A 12,578-nucleotide genomic window follows, 5' to 3' on the forward strand; every position below is an offset into this window, starting at 1 on the left:
CCCCCTCCCTTGGATAACTCTTTTTGAAATTTAATATTATAAGTTCCTTTTTTTTCGTCAATTTTTTTTCTTACGTAAAGACATTTTTTTTCCTAAGATTTTTAATTGTTGATTCTCCACCAATCTTGATATTAAATTTTCTACTAAAAATCTTTTTTAACTTTGATTAAGAAAACAACTCTTAAGATTGCAATCCAGTCCGCACTCTGTACAGTGCAGTACCCCACTCCCCCCGGCCCTCCGCATTAAAAGAAATCTTGTATTTCAAATCATAAATTTGAAAAAGAGCTTAATTTTCAAAACAAAGAAAGGTTTAAAAAATAAATGTTTTAATGGCACAGAGGCTACATGTGTTAAATACCAAGAGACTGTTGACCCTCTTAAAAATTGTTAAATTTATAAGGTCTAATTATAACATTTTCAAATCACCTCTTGGAATACAGAAAACTGTTACCACGTCAAATAAAAACAAATCTCAGTCTGACATGTACTCAATCATGGCTTCTTTTTTTTAAAGAGCTATTTAGAATAAAATTTTAAAAGTTTTGAATTTCTAATATTCAACCAAAATATTGGTTTCTCTTTTCTCATATTTAAGCGCGAAAAACTAGTTGAGCTTCGAGGTCACAAAGCCTTTAAGTAATTTCGCTTTGATTCTTTTCTACCATTCAATCATTTTTTCGTAAAAAAATATTTTTCTATTTTTATACCTCGTATCCAATAAATCAATAAAAAGTAAATATAACAGATAAGGAGATTATTAGAATATTAAATAGTTAATAATGTAATTATGATCATGAGAATTTTTCATTAAAAAACATAATCATGAAATTAATAATTGTTTTAAAAATACCCTAATTGTAGATCTTCTAAAGAATGCTCTCCCCCTGTATACTTCAAAAGAATGCTCACCCTGTATACTTCTAAAGAATGCTCCTCCTGAATACTTCAAAAGAATGCTCACCCTGTATACTTCTAAAGAATGCTCCTCCTGTATACTTCTAAAGAATACTCCTCCTGTATACTTCTAAAGAATATTCCTCCTGTATACTTCTAAAAAATGCTCCTCCTGTATACTTCTTAAGAATGCTCCTTCTGTATACTTCTAAAGAATGCTCCTCCTGTATACTTCTAAAGAATGCTCCTCCTGTAAAGTTCTAAAGAATGCTCCTCCTGTATACTTCTAAAGAATGCTCCTCCTGTAAAGTTCGAAAGAATGCTCCTCCTGTAAAGTTCTAAAGAATGCTCCTCCTGTAAAGTTCTAAAGAATGCTCCTCCTGTAAAGCTCTAAAGAATGCTACTGTATACTTCTAAAGAATGCTCCCATTAGGCATAATTTTTTAGTTGTGTTTCCTTCGTGATTACACGAAAATTATACCAAAACTTTCCCTTGTTTTGCGACATAGAGACAAATACACAAAGTTTCTAAAAAACAAATTAAAGGGACTGTTAACCAAATTGTAAGCGACCATTCAGGTTAATATTTTCATGTTCCAAACACAACGGCGCGGTGCGCCCTTTTTATTTTTGTATAAGCAGAATTGATGGATATATCCTAGTGTTTCAATCTGAAAATTAATGTTAATTATTGGTATTAATGTAGTAGTAATGTCGGGATTAAATTGAAATAACGACCTTACTGCTTTTACTTAACAATTTTTCCATTTAGTCCTGTAAATTTTCTTGCCATTCTCCCCCTAGAACATAGAGAAAATAATTATAAAGGATGGGAAGTGATGACAAGTGAGAGGGGGTATAATAATTTATCCCGTTGGAGAGGATAAGAGGGGGGATGGAGAAGAACTAGTTCAGAGGCTCATTTCTTCACTTGTTCAGAGGTTCATTACTTTACTAGTTCAGAGGTTCATTTTTTCACTAGTTCAGAGGTTCATTTCTTCACTAGTTCAGAGGTTCATTTCTTCACTAGTTTAGAGATTCATTTCTTAACTAGTTCAGAGGTTCTTTTTTTCAATAGTTCAAAGGTTCATTACATCACTAGTTCTGAGGTTCAATTCTTCACTTTGTTTTTCGATGAAATGCCCCAACATTGCCTCAACACTGGCACACCTGAATGTGTACTGCTATGTAAGAAAGTCACAAGAAAAAAGTTTCTGAAAAATACCTGAAAATAAAATCTTTGATAAAAGGTAAAGTCCCAATCTTTTCAAGTCCTAGGACAAAATGTCACCTAAAAAAAAAGTTCTGAGTTTTAGATTCCTGGGACTTTTTTTCTAAAATAATATGGGGGCTGCCAATAAAGTCTCAGGAAATAAGAACACAGGATTTAAAGTCCCAAAAAAAATTAAGAAAAAAGTCCTAAGTCTTGGGTAAATGTCGTCAAGTCTTAGACGTTTTCATAAAGAGGACTTTTCTTCTAAGCATCTGCATAATGAATATAGCCAGGGTCCCTTTTTTACATTTTTGTAAACATCCTTTGTTCCCTTTGCATGCTCCACTATATAAGAGGCTGTTTTCCGGGGACGTTTTTGTTTTATATCATACTTGAACTAGAGAAAAGTCCCTTAAATTGTTTATTTCTAGAGACTTTTTGTTTTAAGGACTTTTTTCAAGGGACTTTTTTAGGGCCGGATTTTAGGACTTTATTTCCGAAAAAATGTTCAGAGAACTTTTTTGGCGATTGTGTACTGCAGGTTCCACAGCCTCATGTTGTGGTTTCAGAAAACCCAGGGTTTTCACAAATGTATACTTACATAACTATAAAAATATCCCTATTAAATATCCTTATAAATAGGTTCGTTATTTTCTATATTCCGGTGTCATATCAAGGAAAACATGAATATGGTAAATATATATAATTTATACAAGAAAAATATAAAAATATTACATGAAATTATACTAAAGTAAGGTTTTAAGGTCCATTCTGAACGTTTTATTTCTTAAAAATCTTAAAATAGGAATCAAAAGTGGATTTACTCCAATCATTCTTTATTTATGAACAAAAATTCCCCTGGCCTACCCTTTTGAAGATGTAATGGTAATTTTTCAATCTATAATGCACCCTGAGACGGGGCCGGGTCAAATTTGATCAATTTCTAGCCATCTAATTATTCATTAATTAGCGTTGTCAACATGGCTTATCATATTATAAAAAACGTGTGTACAACATTTTTCTCCCCCCCCCCCCCATCTTATATGTAGTAGATGGTTCCATGTTGTATAATGTATAATGTATATTGTACATTGTATGGTTAACATGACTACTCTACAAAAGAAATCAGATTATGCCCCGTCATATTTCACAAATATTATATTTCACCCCGTTACAGAATATTTCCAGCCAGCAGTATAATACCTTGGTATGCTTGGTGACATCGGATAGATATATAGATAGATAGATAGATAGATAGACAGATAGATAGGGAGGTAGAAGGATAGATAGGGAGATAAATAGATAAATAGATAGATAGATAGATAGGGAGGTAGAAGGATAGATAGGGAGATAGATAGATAAATAGATAGATAGATAGATAGAAAGATAGAGAGATAGATATATAGATAGATACATAGATAGATCGATGAATAGAAAAGGATGTGTGAATAGATGAATATAAAAGGATGGATGAATAGATGAATAGAAAAGGAGATGCATGAATAGATGAATAGAAAAGGATGGATGAATAAATGAATAGAAAAGGATGGATGAATTGATGAATAGAAAAGGATGGATGAATAGATGAATAGAAAAGAATGGATGAATAGATGAATAGAAAAGGATGGATGAATAGGTGAACAGAAAAGGATGGATGTATAGATGAAAAGAAAAGGATGTGCGAATAGATGAATATAAAAGGATGGATGAATAGATGAATAGAAAAGGATGGATGAATAGATGAATGAATGAGCACTACAGCATTTACCAAGGTTTAGCTAATGGACTAATATTAAGGGGGGTCTTGTATTGAATACTGATTAGGTAGTTTACATGTTTACAAATAGATAGATAGATAGATAGATAGATACAACTGGATAGATAGATACAACTGTAGATAGATAGATAGATACAACTGTAGATAAATAGATAGATACAACTGTAGATAGATTAATAGATAAATGATGGATAACCTGATAGAAATTGTAAACCAATTCAACCAGGAGATAATCCAGGGGAGGATAGTTCTAATTCAACACAGAGATAATTCAGGGGAGGATAATTCAAATTCACCCTGGATATAATTCAGGGGAGGATAGTAAAAATTCACCCTGGAGAAAATCCAGTGGAGGATAGTACAAATTCACCCTGGATATAATTCAGGCTGGATAAGAAAGGTTAGGAGAAGAGAATAAAAGGATGAATAATGTTAGAAAAATGGAAAGAGAAAGAAAGATGAGAGATAATAGAAAGAAAGGAAGAGGAGAGAGAATAGAAAGAAAGGAAGATGAGAGATAATAGAAGGAAAGGATGATGAGAGAGAATAGAAAAAAGGAAGAGGAGAGAGAATAGAAAGAAAGGAAGAGGAGAGAGAATAAAAAGAAAGGAAGAGGAGAGAGAATAGAAAGAAATGAAGATGAGAGAGAATAGAAAGAAAGGAAGGGGAGAGAGAATAGAAAGAAAGGAAGAGGAGAGAGAATAGAAAGAAAGGAAGATGAGAGAGAATAGAAAGAAAGGAAGATGAGAGAGAATAGAAAGAAAGGAAGGGGAGAGAGAATAGAAAGAAAGGAAGAGGAGAGAGAATAGAAAGAAAGGAAGATGAGAGAGAATAGAAAGAAAGGAAGAGGATAGAGAATAGAAAGAAAGGAAGAGGAGAGAGAATAGAAAGAAAGGAAGAGGAGAGAAAGTAAAAGGAGGAAAGAACGAGGAGGATAGAAAAAGGAGAAGGGTAAGATAATGAATAGGATGAAGATGACAGAGAATAGAATGAGTAAAAGAGAAAGGAATGAAAAGAGGAAAGGTAAAGGAGAATAGAAAAAGGAAAGGAAGAGGAGAATAGAAAGTGGAAAGGAAGAGGAGAATAGAATGGGGAAAGGAAAGGTGGAGGAGAATAGCAAAAGGAAAAGAAGAGGAGAGTAGAAATAGGAAAGGAAGAGGAGAAAAGAAAGAGGAAAAGACGAGGGGGAAAAATGGGGAAAGGAAAGGTAAAGGAGAATAGAAAGAGAAAAGAAGAGGAAGAGGGAAGAAGAGGAGAATGAAGAGAATGAGAGAAGTTAAGAGCTGGAGGACGCAGGGTGGGAGTATGGGAGAGTAAAGGAGAAGACGGAACTTCTCTCCTTAGTTCAAATGTTTCTCTCTAGCTGTTACTCCAATATTCATATGTTGATAAATACTGCAGTAAAGTAGAATTTAGGAATAATCATGGGGTTCTCTCCCTACATTTTATCCTATTTTGAAACTTCATATGAGTTTAAAACTTCATATGAGTTTAAAACAAAGCGTTTCATATTAGATTATCTACGAGCTTTCATGGGTAAATATGATGTACTTACATTATTTTATTTATTGCCTCATGTAAAACTAACTACAACGAAGTACTGTACATCCTGTCTATATTTTCATGCATATTTTGATCTATTATTCAAAATCCGTCGAAATACTTGGATATTTATAGAACAACAAAATTTATAAATTGGCAAATACTAAATTCGATGTTAGAAATTTTCTGTTTAGTCCCAAAAATCCCAGGTTAGATCAATGCAAGCAATTCACTATTTTTCCTCAAAAAAAATTAATAAAAGAAAAAATCTCCCGTTTTACTTTTCATCTGCGAAAAATTGAAACTAGATAACTTTTAAGGTCGCAAAGATAAACGTATATTTCTTTATATTGGGAAGTGATTTGATATGTGTTTTTTGTTTCTTTTTTTCTTTAATTCTAAAGACGATCGTTTCGTTTTTTAAAAAAACCGATAGTTGTTGAAAGCGAACCACTCGTTTTCTTATAAAAAAAAACGGAAAACGATTGTTTTTGTAAACAATAGTGTTTTTTAAAAAAGATATTTTTTAAAGCGAAAAACGATAATTTGAAAAAAAAAATCACATATGAATCTGAGTTTTGTGACAATTAGTTTTTTTTATCGAGAGAAATAATCTTAATGTTATCTGACCTTGGATTTTCCCATCAAAAAAATGTATTTGCTCTTAAAAATTTCGCTGATGATCGTTATCGAAGTGTTGTCGTAACGGTCGTTGACGAAACAAAACGACCTTTCTTTAAAAAGCGATCTTTTTAAAAAACGATCGCTTCGTTTTTTGCTTTTTTCTTTGTCGTTTTTAAAACGAAACAATCGTTTTTAATAAAAGTGAAAACGATCCATCCTTATATGTATAATGATATTTAAATTCGATATATACAATATGTAAGTGCAAAGGCTTGTCCTCTAATATATTTTCTTAGAAGAAAAGGTTTAATATTTCAAAATATATTTATGTGCTAATACTGTTTTCTTAGTCGAGTATACCCAGGGTAAGTTTTCTTCTTCTCTAGTGCACAATGATAGATAGATTAAATTCTATAGTAAAATTCGATTTTGCCAGGATAGAAGGACTAAGAAAGCAACTGAGATTGATATTCTAATTTCAATATTGTTGCAACACAATGTCGCTATTTCAAACTATGAATGCTGTTAGATCACATAGTGTAAGTTTGAAATATCAAAGGCTTACATCATCCGGTTGCAAAGAAATAGGGATTCAAAAATTTAATTTGCAGCCAAGACTCAATTCCTCAAATGAAAATATTAATCAGAATTAATTATTAACTTTTAACTCTATGTATATATAGTAAGAAAATCATCAATTTATTATTAAGCCCTATTCAAAAACAAATCTTTAATTACGAGATACAGATTAAAGATTTGGACCTTCCTAGGATTATCAATTAGTTTTATTGGTCTTTCCTTTTTTAATTATTTCCTGTCATTTTGATTAAAAGATAAAGAATAAACCTTGTTCAAAAATGCATAACTTGCTAAATAATGAGAGTTTGAATACCTTTACTGTGTGTATCAATAAAATGAATTTGGTCTATAAATAATGTGGTCTCCAGATGTCAAATCTTAAAAAATAACAAAGATATTCTGAATTTTGAAAAATATCGTTATATAATATATCATATTCTGACCCTCCATGCAAAGATTGTAAAAAAACATAAAAAAGATTAATTTATGTAAAATATACAAGGTTATTATGGGTTTTCTGAAAACTCTGAGATGCAAGTATGTATATATATATATACTATAACACACGCAACCTTGTTGCACCGGCTAGTCCTGCCCAAGAGCTAGGTACAGTACAAACTGGGACCGAAAAGGTTGACCCGGCTCGGATATTCAAATGTACTACGGCTGCACGTGTTCAAGATGAGCAGTGAATGAGTACAACTTTTCTCATTTTACAACAGAATAAAATAAAAACCAAGAGAAAAATTTAAAACTCTAGCAAATGAAAAATTCTACGGATAACAGCGTTCTTACAGTAAGTTTCACCAATTCCCCATATTAGCCATTTAAAGAAGCATGATAAAAGACGATTTCAAAATCGTCACTCATTTTCTATATGCTTAACGAGATAGCCATTATAGTTTCAGTAAAAGTAGCGCCGATTTAAGGATTCATCTCTTATTGAATGATGACATAGATAGAAACATAGATGTTACCGCCATACTATTTCTATTGGTTCAGAATAGACATCAAACACATGACTGAACCTTGATTGGATCAGGCGCTAATGGACTCAGCATACAGGAGTGTAGCCTGTACGATCCTTATGATTTTTTTTATATTATAATGATATATACATGTCGCACAAGGACGGGAGCACTGACTGTCAATATGTACATTTTAAGGGACTGTAAGCGTAATTTCAAGCGACCCTCCATGCAAAGATGGCAATGCCCGATTTACAACGAACTGTACCCTTAAACATGAATTAGATATGCAACTTTCTGTTTATTTAAACTGTTTATTTTCTCTGCAAAACTGGCTTGCGCATTTTATGCTTATTAGATACATTGGCGAAAATCATGCAAAGAGAAAAACAATTTTCGAGTCAGAAAAACGACGACATCTACCACATTTTTATCAGATTAGGGCGAGGAGTATGGAATATCAATAAATATAAATAAATATAAACGACGCCAGGGGGGTAGAGGGCAGAAGTCCTCAATTTGTTATCACCGCCACCCGTTTTGCTGCACTCGCGCTTCTCGATTTGTAATCACCGTCAAATTTTGTTTTCTGATATTCTAATTTAATGCATATTCGCCCCACTTTGAACTATTTTTATTAAACATATTAAACATTAAACATATTGAGATTGGCATACGCATCAAAGATATAAAGTTTAAACAAAAAAATATTTCAAATGAACATAAAAATAGTTCAAATAAAATCGTTCAAAGGAAAATAAAAATGGTTCAAATGGACGTAGAAATAGTCCAAATGTGCCAAAAAATGTTATAAAGAAATAGTTTTAGAAACAAAAATATTTTAAATGAACACACAAATATTTCTAATAAACAAAAATAGTTCATATGTGTGTATTAATCAGGGTTAGGTTAGACTACAAGACTATTTCTGGGCTGAGCGCTGCGGCTAGGACAGGATAGGGGGCGCTGCGGCTAGTTAAAATGAACATAGAAATAGTTCAAATGAACATAGAAATAGTTCAAATGAACTAAAAAATATAGTTCAAATGTATGTATTTTTTAAAGGTTAGGTTAAGTTAAGACAATTTCTGGACCGAGCGCTGCAGCTATTAGTTCAAATGAACATAAAAATAGTTCAAATGAACCAAAAAATAGTCTAACCATAATTTTGTTCCTGTAAACTATATTTCATTTAGACTCATGAATTTATTTGAATTTAAAAAAAAAATTTATGTTCATTTGTTCATTTCAGCTATTTTTTTGTTCATTTGAACTAAATCTTGTTCATTTTAACTATGTTCATGTTCATTTTAACTATGTTCATGTTTATTTGCACTATTTTTAAGGTTTATTAGTTCAAATGAACAAAAATAGCTCAAATGAGTATGAAACAAACTCGTTTGAACTATTGGTTGTTTGAACTAAATTAAGGTCACTTGAAATTACGCTTACACTCGACCTCCCTTTAAGACAATAATCATTAAACAGTTTTTGTCCGTTCTCAAATAAAACTATACAATCATATTTAATTATTTATCAGATTCCAAAATACATATCAGAAAACTATACAATCATATTTAATTATATATCAGATTCCAAAATACATATCAGAAAACTATACAATCATATTTGATTATTTATCAGATTCCAAAATACATATCAGAAAACTATACAATCATATAAATACATATCAGAAAACTATACAATCATATTTGATTATTTATCAGATTCCAAAATACATATCAGAAAACTATACAATCATATTTAATTATTTATCAGATTACAAAATACACATCAAAAAACTATACAATCATATTTATTAATTATTTATCAGATTACAAAATACAATCAGAAAAAGCTCATAGTCGTTCTTTTCTCTAAGGATTCAGATCTTCACAATTTTAGACAGAGATCTTATTTTTCTAAATTGATTTTGATTTTGTCAATTACAAATTAGAAAATGCCGAATTTAGAATGAGCACTAAATACATTTTTCGTTCACAAAAGTGTTACATTAAAATGTTCTTTTTTTTCTGTTTCAGATAAAAATGGAAGTAAAATTAGTATGCGTTAATTGAAGACCTTTAATTAACCATTAAATTAATCATTTAATTAATCATTTAATTAATCCAGGAATAGAAAAATTAGGATTCTAAACGTATGCTATGCGTTTTTTACTATAGGCCAGAATCATAATCATATTATTTTAATATTTTCTCTTTCTTGAATTGATTCAATCTTGATTTAAATAATAATTTTTTTAATACCGGATTTCGATTTTTAATCTTTTAATATATATAAATATATATATCAACATGTATATATATGTATAAAAATATATTAATATATATATATTGAAAATATTTTAAAATTATCAAAAAAAAACAGTCGCGCTACGAGCAATGTTTTGATGTTTTTGTTTGTTTGTTAATCTTTTAAAAATTAATAATCATAAACTTAAAAATCGGGTAAACGGATTGAAGGAACCATTTAAGAAAAATAAATCGAAAAATATAATTCTTGAAAGTTAGAGGATTGGATTGCTAAGATTTAGTATGGCTGGTTAAAGTGTACTGCGTGAACTTGTTTATGCTCTAAACCAGTTAAAATGTCAACAACATATTCAGCTGTTACTGGTTCAACAGAAGTAAACAACACAGATTTTCAGGTCATACATCTATACAATACATTCATATATATATATATATCTCAGAACATTTAATAATCAATATGCAGTATATATATTAATCTTTGATTGTCTGTTTGTTTGTTTGTGTCTGATGAACCCCTGGACCGTTTTGCCATAAATTTTGACTAGGAAACTCACTTGGTAGGATCACATAAATGTATTTAGTTTTTTTATTGTTTAAGTGAAGTTGGTCGTCTTATATATATTTCCAGACAAATCTGGGTTCCCAAGCTATTATTAATATAGAATAACACTTTGCGGTATATGACATGGGAGATTACTCTGAAAAACCCTGTATATGGTATAATTTTGTAAATTGTAGTGGTGATGTGTAATTGTGTACATACATACCGTGTATAGGGGCATTTTTATCAGTTCTGTGAAGATATACACAGAGGCACCCCAAGGTTCCCTTTAGCTTTACACTTAATTTTTTCTTTGCAAAAGCATCTTTAAATACGCCATTACATTTACGGCCGGTAGAAATTTAATTTAATTTTTCAGAGGTCGAATTTAAAGAATTTCAGCCTCGACCTAAATTTGAGACGCGGCTCAATTTTGGTTGGTTCTACTTAAAATTGTATTCAATGTTTCAAGATCAAAGGCGACGCTCAATTGAAACCGGTTTTTTGGCGGATTTGAGACCTGGCTCAAATTTATTAAATTCGGACTTTGGTCGTCATTCATGCCTCAACTCTAGTTGGATTTAAAATACTTTTAAATGTTTTTACTTTCTTGAGTTACATTTAGAATTTCTATATTTGAAATAATGAATGACGTTTAGGGAGAAATTGACATAGAAGTTGACGGGACTCCTTTAATAGAACAGGTAGACATACAGTGAGAAGCATAACAAATCTGGAATAAGAAGACGATTCAAGTTTTAATGGTCCAATGAACATGAGATACAGTAATTGTGCAGTGTAGTTAAAGACCCATGTCACTTAATAAGTGACTTAATAAGTGAGTAGTAAAACTATTCTATCGTTTCCTGGTTTTTACTCTTCATAAAACTTTAAGATTTAAACAATTATTGTTTTTAGATATTTATGAATTGATATAACTACTTCTTCGCTCCGACTCCTCTATCAAAATAAAAGTTTTTATTTTTTGATGATATAAAATCCAATAAAATTATGTTTGAGATTTATTATTTTTGAGAAAAAAATTAAAAATAAAACTTAAAGGAAGATTTCATAAACTCTGATATTCTAATCCCTATGTTTTCAAGCTGATATTTAAACCTTTGATTATTTAATTTTTCTAATTTTTAGTCTAGCAGATTATATATTTTTTAATCAATTTCAGGGTGCAAAGATATAAAATTATTAAAATTAGAGTTTGAGGCAAATAAAAAGGTTTTGGCGCGACTCTGTGACCTCTGAGCTTTTTTAGTATTGATTTTATGCACAGTATGATAATAGCAAATTTATCCGGGTAAATTATATATATATAAGAAGTTAAAAACATTTTTCTTCTTCTGAATAGCTCTCTAATAAGAAGAGTTATAATTTAAAACATAAAAAGATTTCAATCTTAGGAATCTCCAGGGCCCAACAGGTTATATAGCATAAATATGTGAAGTACACCTGTAGTATGGAAACAGTACAACAAAATGGCCGTTTTACACTTTTTTCTAGTAAATTCCTCTCTATATATTCTATTCTCTATGGTTATTCCCTTCATAATGACAATTTTATATTCTGAGCAAAGACGACAATCAGGACAATCTATATTTTTAATCACTGTAAACTTTCTAAACATCCATAATTTAGATATGTTTCCTCAGTTTTTTCGTCTGTCTGCTGTCATTCTATATACTTTTCCTAATATTTTGCTGTAAAAGAATCAGGTTGGTATTTATTTAATAGCATTAAACATTCTTCCTTTTATTTTCTTTTTCTATTTTTTAAGAATCATTTCCAGAAATAGTTTTGGATTACTTTTTTATTTTCATTTCGGTATTTTTTGTTGAAAGAGATTATTTATAAAAAATATACCGTTTTAATTTTTATTTATTTCTTATAAATCTTACTTACTGACTTACTTACTTACTTACTGACTTACTTACTGACTTACTTACTTACTTACTTACTGACTGACTAACTTACTGACTTACTTACTTACTTACTGACTACTGACTTACTTACTTATTTACTTACTTACTTACTTACTAACTTACTTATTTACTTACTTACTTACTTACTGACTTACTTACTTGCTGACTTACTTACTTACTTACTTACTTACTTACTTACTTACTTACTTACTTACTTACTTACTTACTGA

This window comes from Eurytemora carolleeae, unplaced genomic scaffold (assembly GCF_000591075.1).
Source record: "Eurytemora carolleeae unplaced genomic scaffold, Eaff_2.0 scaffold48, whole genome shotgun sequence".
Lineage (NCBI taxonomy): Eukaryota > Metazoa > Arthropoda > Copepoda > Calanoida > Temoridae > Eurytemora > Eurytemora carolleeae.